Genomic DNA, 12,574 nt, shown 5'->3' on the forward strand with positions numbered 1-12,574 from the left:
GCCCATTTCACAGGTAGCCCAGCGTGGCTGTACAAAGATTTTTGACAGGAACTGTCATCACAGGCAATCCAGTTTTGCTGAGAAAATGTTTTACTCTTAACATTTCACGACCTTGTAAATTCACAGTGCTTCATTAGATTAAATGACTTTTTAGCGCCAAGCAAGAATTTGAGTGTGGAAAAAGCATTATGTACAGGTATTTGGAAGTTTCAGCAGCAAAGTAAATGTCATTTCCAGGCAAATTTTGGAGTTTCACTTGCAAAGAGCTGTTTCTCCCTCTGTACTCCATGTTTACTTGTCATGGAGTCCAATGGAACTTTTTCTGCAGCGTGTACTCTGTTCCACCACACATGCACCATGGGGGGGCAGGTTGTGCAGCCATCTTTTTGTGTGTTGAAAAACGCGGTTTTGGAGGTTTTGGCGCGCACCAGGGTTTTTTCTGCTATTTTACTGTTTCTTGCACCATATACAGCAGAGTGAGGCTGCATAGTATAGCAGAGTGGGCCAATACATTCCACAGTTATCATTGACATAAAACACTGTACTTTTTGTACCCTACATGAAGTGGCATGGCACATGCCGGCTATCAAGAGGTGTGCTACATCTATGAAATTAGCAAATGGTTCACATGAATATGCCATGTAATACCTTTAATAACATTATTTCTCCAGCATTGGATCTTTCATACTTTCACATGCTTGAATATTCCCTGTCGTCACACCAGGAATCCTCCGTAATTTAAATTTCTATAATTAATGAAACATTTTCCCATAGGAAAATGCTAAATGGAAAGCCCCATAGGGCCTGTGTAGCCATTCACTTGTGTAGTGCCTCCACCTCCTCTGGTACTTTGGGACCCTAACCAATGAGGTGTCAGGGCTTTAACTCCACCCCAAGCATCCATCTTCAGATTTTTCACCGTAGTGCAAGTGACATGGGAATCCTCTTGAGCTCGCTGAGCTATTTTCACTTTAATCTTTTAAAATGTGTTTTTTCTTCTACCCAGAGGTAGTCTCGTACTGCTGGGATTTTGACTTCCCTAGCTATAGTGTTTCCCGGGCTCAGGACAACTTCCTTCCCACCAAATTCGTCAAATATTTACTGCCTTTCCTGTTACCTTCTGGCAGAGCTAGATATGTACACTGCTAAGGAAAATATCTCCCTTTTCAGGGACTAAAAAATGTGCGGCTAAAGGGGTGATTTATATCAGAGACCCTCATAAATACTGTATTTATTGCCTCTATCCCATGAAATAAAGTCTGCAAGATTTTCCAGACCTTCTCAAAGAAAACCCTGGAGGACATTGATAGAAGACCACTGCTACACTTGGAAAGCAGACAAATGTCTTCCGAGGAGTCATCAAAAACTGTGCCTTCCACATCTACTAGACAAACTGAGAAGCAAGCTCTTAAGAGGAGACCTTGCTCAGTGGACGGGATGGAATTGCCACCTACCAGGGTGAAAAAAAGAAGTGAGAAGGCCGTACCTGGCATCAGAAAAGACATCCAAGGCCACGCAAACGGGGATCACCACAAAAAAGGTAAATACTCAATTTTGTCATCTTCGTCGCAGAACGATCATCCATGGGGTGCTGTCCATGCCGAAACGTTTGTCGCCGTCCACAAGCAGCATTATACCGGCCAACACGCCTGACAAGTCGACGGATAAATCCTCGTCCACCAGGGAGATCATCACCTCGTCCATGAAGACCTCGCCATCGAAAGAGTAGTTGAGACATTCGCCCACTACCTACTCATCCACGAAGCACCACTCGTCGAAGAAATGCCACTCGTCGACAAGGATGTCCTTGTCGACGGTCACTTTCAAACAGAAAAAAAGCCCCATCGTCTAGCACTTCACCATCCACGGCAGCGGACATCATCGCAGAGTCTCCAATACAGTCAATTTAATAGGAGAAGGAGCTTGTTTCTGAGTGGAAGGAGGGGACACTAAAGACCCCTAACCCCCTTATTCCTATGCTTCCCGGGTGGGCCCAGCCATGGCTGCTTCAGGTCCAGGGCCCTGGCCCTGGAGCACCCATGCAGGAACACCTCCGGGAACCATGACCCCTTTCATACAAGTACATCAATGGGTGGTGCCATATCCCCTTGCACACCCTCGTATAGCAAAACCAGGACTCCATTTTGCAACACACAGACTCCATTTGCAAATAGCAAAAGGCCATTTAGATTTCACTCCAACCTGCAGCCATCTCCGTCTAGCGCGCAAAGCCATTGCGGCTCCCCCCCCACCACCTCCTGACTGCCGTCCACACAGCCACTTGGTTCCCATGAGAAGGCTGGCCGCAGGAATGCAACAAAATACACACTGTATCACTTGCCGTCCGACTCCCTCCATTCATTCAGATGCAGCCCAGAGGGAGAGGACCAGAGCCAGGGCTATCTGTCTCTGTAAACCTGCCCTGCACCCCACAGACTCTGGCCATAAAAACATAATCTCTGTGTACCCCAGAGCAAAGTCAACAACCAAAGAGACCCTTAAATCGGTGAATGTACCGTCCCTTCTGAGTTACATGAACATAAGCGTGTCTCCTCATTGTGTGCAAAGTCACATAAACCTGCTGATAACCTCAGAAGGCTTATGAGTAAGCAATGTAAATACATATATGTGTGCTATTGAAAGTTCCTATGCTAACTTGTTATATTGAGAGCAGAATGCATGTCGGTTTATAATGTTGAATTATATATATATATATATATATATTCAGTGAAAAAACTTTGTTAAAGGGACGTTATGGTTAAGTTGCGCTACTAAAAACCTATGAAATTCAGTGAAATAACTTAGTTAAAGGGACGTTATGGTTCAAAGTAAAACCGAAAACCCCCTGAAATTCGGCAGTTATGGTAAGATAAGCAACCATAACTCGCGCCACTGTGCACTGCTAACACTAACACCCAGGACATCAAAGATGACATCACAACTGTCAATGATGACATCACTGATGACATCACATGTGTATGTACTTTTCATGAAAACTCTGTACAAGGGATTCTTATAATGCTGACCAAAAACTGTCAAGGATCAATGGGATAAATATCATGAGCTAATTAGTGCATTAAGCAATGCATTGATATAAATAGCATTCTATTATGAAGTTCTATCCAGTATAGTAAGCTACTCATGCAGAAACATAGGCAGTGTGTGCAGCATACATGATGAAGGTGCAATATTCATAATCTTGCCATGTTGAATAGTGAAAAGATAACTGCTTTCTTATTAGAGTTTTGCGTATTGTGAAGGTACCGTAATTAGCACCAAGGTCCCTTTGCGGGTCCAACCCTTTATGCCTGGTAAAACCAGCCGTTAAGGTGGGAACCCGCAAAGGGACCTTGTAATCAGGCGCTAAGGGATTACCGGTACCGGTACCCTTACCGGTACCAGTAATCCCTTAGCGCCAGGGTCGTAATGAGGCCCCTTGACTGTTACTGAGCAAAACCATGTGGCCTAGATATGTCAGTAAAGGGAAAAAGGGGGAGCCAGACATGTGATGTCATCAGTGATGTCATCAATGACATTTGTGATGTCATCTTTGATGTCCTGGGTGTTAGTGTTAGCAGTGCACGGTGGCGCGAGTTATGGTTGCTTATCTTACCATAACTGCCAAATTTCAGGGGTTTTTCGGTTTTACTTTGAACCATAACGTCCCTTTAACAAAGTTTTTTCACTGAATTTCATAGGTTTTTAGTAGCACAATTTAACCATAATATCCCTGACTTCATATACATGTAACATAGACTAACCCCCTCGTAGTGATTTTCATGTCCGCGGACTACCGCCATGTCCGCGGACATATCGAAAATCTGAGCGTGGTGAATGTAAATTTAAATAGTGCGCCCCATTTCCCCTTTGAAGTTGGCGTTTTTTTTGTTTTTTTTACAGATGCTTGACAGACACCTGTTATTTTGTATTTTTTTTCTTGTTTTTTTTTCTTACTTTACTCCTAAAATCTTCACATAACCTTCTCCAAAGCAACCCTTACATTCCAAAATAGAAAGGCATTTCCCGTAAAAGATAAAGAGATGCCATCTTCTTTAAAATTAACAGCATTACTGGCATCAATATTCTCATTATTACAGAAGAACATACCAGCTCTAAGCATGAAGGCACACATGCCTCGGTTGATGACACACCTAGCAATGTTTTGCTGAGGACAAAAAACTGAACTATTGTCCCATATTGCCCTAGGTAGTAATCCAGAAAAAATTACTTTTGCATTTGGAAGGATCTTCGTTACGGCTTGAACCAAGTGTTCCAAATCAGCCAACAAAGTAGGGGCACTGACGTTGCCCAAATGGAAAGCACCATAGTGCAAAACTACCACATGCGGACTGTTCATCGTGGCCATATCCTCACAAACTTGTACAATTCCCTGTACATTGCAATCAGGCACAGTGCTCCACACCACCTCCACTCCTTTCACATCAAAGTTCTTTGCAACATGCCTGCATTGAGCGTACTGTTGTAAACCATGCACAAACACATCTCCAAGCACCAACACCCTGACTTTCTCTACTTCTGCCATCTTCACCACACACAGTCTCTTTCAACACAAATCCTCGACATCTGATTGGCTGATCCGTACAGTCTTCTTTCCATGTTGGATTTCCTGGAAAAACCCAGATGTAGCATGCCCTGTCCACGAACAGCTGCGGTGTCCGCGGACGGCGTCCACTTTACTCTCTGTGCCATTCCCTCATTCCATACAGCTAAGCAATCACACAATACGAATACCGTCCTCAGAACACCCCCATTTTGTGAATTTTTGAACATTTCAGGTCAATTATCATTTCATTATTCAACATATTAACATTACAAATATTATACTTTCATCTTGTACTCTGCACACAATGCTATGTTTCTCCATTAGTAGCTCAGTATACTAGATAGAATCCCATAATACAATGCTATTTATATCAATGCATCGTTCAAAGCACTAATAACGGTATGATATTTATTGCAATATCCTTGACACTTTTTTCGCAACATTATAATAAAAATCCCTAGTACACAAATTCCATGAAAAGTACATACACATGTGATGTCATCAGTGATTTCATCAATGACATTTGCAATGTCATCTTTGATGTCCTGGGTGTTAGTCTTAGCAGTGCACGGTGGTGGCGCGAGTTATTTTTCATAGCTTACCATAATTTACGATTTTCAGGGGTCTTTCGGCTGTACTTAGAACCATAAGGTCCCTTAAACAAACTTTTTTTAATATCACGCAAACAATATACAAACATGGCGTGCAAAAACCAACTTCTACAGGTGGCTTTACACAGAATGTTGCAAAGTAAGAATTTATGCTCGTTCACAGTGAAGGTCAGCTGCTTCCATTTTTTTCTCGGGCCCTGGAGAGGCTCACGAAGTGGACTATAAGGTTGTATTGTGTTTTGACCTTGACAGACAGAGATTGTGATGAAAGACTTCTCTTGAAGGAGTGTTGCTAAAACGTAAGAGAAGATAAGGATGAAATTTCTGAAACGAAACCACTTTTATATATTATATCACTATGCGAAAGATCGTTCGCACACGCAGATCAGTATTTTGGGACTGCACTACTTGTAGACAATGGAAATTGCAATTGTACTGTAAGTTGCCCTTTAGATTATTTTATACCAAATATAATTACAATAGCGTAGCATTAAAGACCGCTCAAGTTGAACTTGTTCGTTCAAAGTGGCATAATGTTTTCTACCGCACACTATTACCGCCGAATTGATCCCCTGTCGTTTAGAGGGCTCTGAAAAAGGCAGACGACACAGGGTGGGTTAATAGAAATAATTTAACCGGTCTATAGGCGGTCAAGCGCTCTACTCGCTGTGCCACTTCACTGTAGCCTGTCAAGTGGCACAGCGAGTACAACGCTCGCTTTGACATCCGTGCACAGCTTGCTGACGCAAGTTCAAATCCTGGCAAGTCCAAACTCAGCCTTTCATCCTTCCGTGGTCGATAAATGAGCACCACACACCGTGGGTAATAATAAGCACCGCTTAGATACCTCACGGTTCCTAGCGCTATATGAATGGGAAAATATTATTATTTTATTATTAACATACTCCGTTGCACTATCTTCGATAGCAAATAGTTTCACGCCCTAATAAATAAAATGATGATTTTTAATGAAGATCGGCTGGTGAGACTAATTTATGTTTTTTAAAACAGGTATGTCGCCCCATTTTGCCTATGTCACGATTTACAGACTCCAGCGGATGGGGTCTTCAACTGCCAGGTGCAGGTCCAAATATGCAACTTCATGACCCTCACCATTTTATGGGACAATCGCCACGGACCAATATGCCCTTACGCAGTACTAGCGGCTACAAACAACATACCAACCAATAGGGTGGTCTAATGGCTCGTTGTTGGAGCAACCTTCCGATTATCAGAGCAACCATTTACTGCTTTTATCGTAAACCAACAGCCTATCTACCGCAAAGTAACAACGCGTGGCTTTGCTGATTGACAGCAGAGACAATAGCAAATCGCTGAATATTCACTAAACATTTCATGTGAAATAAATGTACTTTACCAAATGTACAATCTTGCTGTTTACTTTTAAACCACAATTTCATATTCCGAGTTGTGGCGCACTGAGTTGTAAGCTGATCTAACACCCTCTGTACTGCAAAGGAACATTGCGTGCCTCAACACGAACTTTTGCGGATCAACAACAAAGACAAATGCAAATTGCTGAATATTCTCTAAACATTTGATGTCAAATAAATGTACTTTACAAAATGTACTATCTTGCTGTTTGCTTTTAAATCACTGTTTCATATTCCGAATTGTGGCACGCTCTGTTGTGACATAATATGTGTTCTCTTCCGGGTTCTGTGTAAAGTCACTGGAGACGACTGGGCGCGTTTGATGACGCACCCTGTAACGTCACGGAGAGAGGCTGGGAATATGAATGCTTTGATAATATCAGGCTTAGGGGCGGGAGATATGATTTAGTGTCGCAAAAGCAAGTCAGCCAGGTCAATAGCGCCAGTCATAGGATTATCACATAATGTCGGCGCACACCAGCCGGATTTATCGTTTCTTTAGTGGACAAAAAGTCGGTTGACGCCCATAGGAAATTGTAATATTAGCGGACAAAAGGAGTGGTCTTAAAACACTTTCACCCTGACAACGAACAATACAAACAACGTTCTCACAACACCCCCATTTTGTGTAATTGCAACCATTTCGGGACACCGCGAGTGTTCTTAGAACACATTCAACTAGACAGATTACAATACGGACAGCGTCCTGAGGACACCCCCAGTTTGTGTATTTACGAACAATTAAGTACACCGCGAGTGTTGATAGCTCATTTTTACCTTCCTTGCGAACAAAAATGACACATACTTTGTCCTCTAAACACCCCACCATTTAATTTATTTACAAAATGTTAGAACAGTCGTGTTCTCCGCGGACAAATCGAACACAACAAAAACGTCTAGCACATAAAAAAACAAAACATTGAACCTATCTCATACTCCCCCACCCTCCCCAAACACTCTTACAAACCAACACACAGCACTACATACAATTTTTTATCCACGTTTCACCGCGCTGTCCGTGGTCGTCCGCGAATGCAAGATGGTGGGCGCCACAGAAAATCTGACGCACTCCACGCCCCTCGCCGTCCAATCAGCGAACACGTTGCATGTCCGGGGACATGACGCAAGGCCATGGGCCAATCGGGGTGCTGTCCACGGAGCGAACAGGGAAGTCCGTCCGCGAAGCGAACACAGATATCACTAATTTTTTTGCCTTACGTTTTGGTCATTTTGTAAAAAACTACTGGACGGATTTACACCAAATTTGCAAAAGCACGCTTTCGGGACCAAGCCCCCGCCGCAAATTTGGTGTAAATCCGTCCAGCGGTTTGGCCTGTGGCCGTGCGCACAGTTTTTTCCCATTATGTCTATAGGAAAAAACACAAGTTTTGGGACCCCCGTATAACTTTTCTCCCCCTGGACGAATCCTCACCAAACTTTGCAGAGTGGGCCAATATATTTTTTTTGCAAAGTTTGGTGAGGATTCGTCCAGAGGGAGCGAAGTTATAAGCCACCCAAAAAATGCTCTTCCTATGGAAACACCAACTTAACCATAACTACATGGACGCGGTAAATATGTATGAATGGATTTGTGGCCACAAAGGCAAATGTTACAGTGGTAGGGTGTCAATGTGTCAACCCATCGGATGTCAGACTGATGAGCCCAGCTGAACGTTTGACCCCACATACCACATCATCCCGTCACGTGCTCATGGACTAATCAGCCATCACTGACCATATAGCACCCATAGGTGCCTCCTCTTAGTGTCCAATCCCAATCAACTCTGTGTCCCTTAGGCCTTCCCCTTGCTCGATGACACAACCTTTGTATAAAAACTATTTGTAACATGTTTTCTGCAGAGCGCTCTCGGCGTGAGCAGAATAGATTCTGTTTGCCCTAACTTTAGATAAACAGCCTTTAATCGTACTCTCACTTGGTCTTGGTCTTGGTCTTATTCCCCCCGGGATGTACCTTTATTGACTCTGTTGGGAGATTTACCAGCAGGCCTGGGGGCCTCTCACCTTCATTGGTGACCCTGACGTGATAGCATTCTTTCCTGTCCTTCTGGCACGAGACGCCCCCTGCTTTGACCCTGAGCGTGCTCCCTCAAGAGCTACCCGCCTACGGCAACCAGTACACCTAGACGTGCGCACACAGTAGGGCGAGTGGGTACGGGATCCCTCTTAACAAAACCCATACGTACCACTCACCGGAGCCGGGTGTGGTCTTTGAGTGAGGAGCAGCGCCTTGCCGATCGGGTCCAGAGGGTCTCGGATCAAGACGGACACGTGAGTATTAAGTGCGAGTAATATTAAAGGCACGGGTGGGAGTCAGATTAGGGGGTCTTGGGATAAAAGGACATCATTCGGGTGACACAAAGGGTGTGAAAAGGTGACACCAAAGAGGATTGAAGGTGTTCTGGGAATCTGGGGTCTTTTTCCTATCTTTCGTACTATTTCTCATTTTATCGCATATGGCCATTAGGATGGTAATGAAATATAAGGGAACAAGAAGTTAAAAAGGGATCCTATCTCCGTGGGGAGTAGAAGGCGGCGCCGCATAGTGCTATCTCGACTAGTACAGAATATATGGGTGTAAGAAATTGAAGTAAAAGAAGGTATTAAAGGGGTCAAAAGGTAGCCCCGGAGTATTAGGTAGAAAAGCTTTTTCTGATCTTTGTCTTACTTGTTCTCTCTTTGTCCCTCCCAAGTGGGTGATTTGGTGCAAGGCGGAGGTAGAGGTTAAAACTCAGAGAAGAACAAGGGAGTGGGTAGAAGTAGAGGAATGTTGGGGACAGTGGGGAGTACTCTGTTTGTGTCTGTTTTTTGTCGTCTATTTGAAATGTTAAACGTCCATTGTGAATGTGAAACGATTAATTCTGGTGCATAAAGTGGGTAGGAGATTTGGTGATTTACAAGAAAAACTGCCTGCTAAATAGCACGGGTTACAAATATTGAAAGGTGAATAAGCAGTCAATTTAGGTTCATGAAGATTGTAACATATGTTAATTTGGTTATATAAGAAGTGAATAGGTACAAAACAGAAATGTCAGGTAAGGTGTATTGAGAGTGAAACATAATGGGTGCAGAGACACCCCTCGCTCATATTTGCAAAACGCTACCAGGGTATGCGGAAAAAATAACGAAATACCACGAGCAGTGGGTCGTAGAGTTGAAGGGGGAAGGAGTACCCCAAGTATGGCCTGAAGGGGAGGCTTCGACAAGGAGATGTTAGATATGGTTGCCACTTGTCTGTATATTAAATACAAGGGAAAGCAACTGCATAATAGGAGAGACATACTGGATCTGTGGTGCCTGTTCGAGGAGGTACCACCAGGTAAAGACAGCGAGCAGAGCACATCTCCCCTGACAACAGTTGGCAGCACAGGGCCACTCACTCAAGATGAAGAGTATAGAGGTCACACAGGTTTATCCCTCTTTGTCGAAACCAGTGCCTGCAGAAGGGTATAGTGATCCTGTGTATGTAGCACAGCCCATAGCCCCGCCTATACACAAGCCATCCGCCACTGCACCACCCCCATACGAGAGCTAAAGTATAACACAACCCCTAGACACTTCAACATTTGATATTGGTAAACTAGCACAAGATTTAGAATCACAGCTCACAATGGCACAAACAGCACTGTCCCGCATAATGGCGCTGGGGGAAGGAGGAGGGGCATCCACCCCACAGACAGACCGGGACGACACTCCCCCACTGAGTGTGGGAGCAGGGGAAGAAGGATGGAAGAAGGGAGAGATCTTGTTCAGAATAAATGACACCCCTACACGAATAATAGAAATAAATACTGCAGACAGGGAACGGGAGATAGAGGAAGGAGGGGCAATGTCAGACAGAGCGGAAGAGTGCTGGAGTGACATAGAAGAGCAGGATGAAGAGGGCAGAAGGCTAGGAATTGCCACCGGCGGTCCCTCGTTTGGAGAAGGGTTGTCCTCCGTAGAAGAATGGACAGGAAGGTTGAGAAACAGGGCAGGGCGTATGGCAGTGGTCAGAAAGAAAGGAAAGAAGGTGCGTACTAAAAAGGGGGGGAAGAATTTACAGCTGCCTCTGATACACCGGGGAGCGGGAAGGCCAAACTACATACCATGGGCTCAAATGGACAAGGCCAACTTGCTTAAACAGCTGCCCCCACTCTCCGGAGGCACCAGCAAGTGGATATATGCGTTCGAAAAACACACAGCAGGAGTGCCCTTAGCAGTGGGGGATGTTAAAAGCTTGCTGGTATCCGCAGTAGGAGATCAGGCTAATAGGGTCTGGGCAAAGGCGGGGTTCCCAGGAATAACCTTAGATTGTGACCACCATGACGGGGCCTCGTTCAACGCAGTGCGAGCGCGCGTGTGGGATGCGTTGAGGGAAACATTCCCCGACACTCCCGGCTTACAGTCAGTGATGCAATGTACAATGAATGATGAGGAAGATGCGATGTCCTTCATTCTCCGGGTGCAGGACATGTGGAGAGCGGAAACTGGTATGGCCTGGGACCAATCAACGTCCCTGTTTTACTTCATTATAAAAAGGGGGCTCCCAAAGGAAGTGCAGAAAGCCCTTGATAAAATAGCTGGGATAGAAGCCAAGGGTTGGCCTGAAATTCAAAGCATCCTAGTGCACCACTGCAAGAGGATCAAAGAGAAGCAGCGCAGTGACGGTTGTCAGACAAAGCTAAATAAGTACAGAGCAAGTTATTGAAGGTCAGTGCAGGGGTAGCTACCAGCGCGGCAGGAAAGGAGCGGGAAGAAGAAGACGAACAGATGGGGATTCCAATGCAGATGGTGGTGAATTGGATAGGTAATGGTCAGGAGCCAGTGGCAGGGGAAAACCAATATGAGGGACAACAGTGGCCATCGAGAGGGGGGCGAGCTAACAGAGGAGGATTCAGGGGGGTCAAGGGGAGGAGGTACAGGGTATGGAGGGCCACGAGGGGGAATGCAAGGACAATGTTGGCATTGTGGGTGGTGGGGCCATTTCATGGGAGAATGTCGAAGCAGGCCAAACAATTCAAACACGAACGGACATCCGCACCCAGGAAGCCCTTAGGGGCTGCCAATGGGTGGCGGTACGAGAGATAGCCAGCCTGAGGTACATGAACGAACGCCCAATGCCCCCTCAGGACACGTCCTCACACCCCCAGTGCCATAATCATGCCGCCCACATGCGTAACCAGAGTTATGCCACTACTACCAATGGGGCCCCAACTGCACCATGTAGGGGAACAGCAGTGGTGACAGGAAATGTTTTTGATGAGGACGAACTCCTGTGGCACTCAGCATAGGACAGCCCACAGAGAGCACTTGCGTGTCCAGTGTTATCGGTAACCCGCAATGCAGCAGAGGAACCACTCGTAGGGGCAGCAATAGGAAACATACAATTAATTTTCATCGTGGATTCGGCAGCAGAAAAATCATGCCTCAACAAAGGCAGGCTCCTGCTTTCTAATCGGACTTTGGAAATGCAGGGGTTCTCTGAGGCAGTGGTCGAGGTTCCATACACAGAAGAGCTAGACATAACGGTGGGGGGAAAGACTGTACCTGCCCCCCTGCTGTATTACGAGGAATCGCCCGTTAACCTGCTGGGAAGCGACCTTCTCAGCAAACTCAATATGTCCATCTCGTTTACAGAAAGAGGGATAGTGTGCTCCACGCCAGGCATATGTACAATTTGTGCAATGTTAGTAATACACACACAGGCAGACTTCCCGCAAACACGAGACATACCTGTGAATCCTGACATGTTCATACAAGAGCTGAGAATACTAACACGAGTAGTGCCAGAGTTAAAGAATAACAAATGGAGAGTGCCTTCAGAATTCATTTTCTGCCCAGTAGCAGGCCCAGAAATAGTGCTAGGATCCATCGTGTCGCTAGACATACACGCTGTGCAGGTGTCAGCCCAGAGGATAGCAGTGATCGCAATGGACATGCAGGGATGCCAGTGGAGAACAGTACTGTGCATCGACACCAATAAGGCCCTGCAAGACTTAACTGAT

This window comes from Ambystoma mexicanum, chromosome 7q (assembly GCF_040938575.1).
Source record: "Ambystoma mexicanum isolate Mex_15411 chromosome 7q, UKY_AmexF1_1, whole genome shotgun sequence".
NCBI classification, from domain to species: domain Eukaryota; kingdom Metazoa; phylum Chordata; class Amphibia; order Caudata; family Ambystomatidae; genus Ambystoma; species Ambystoma mexicanum.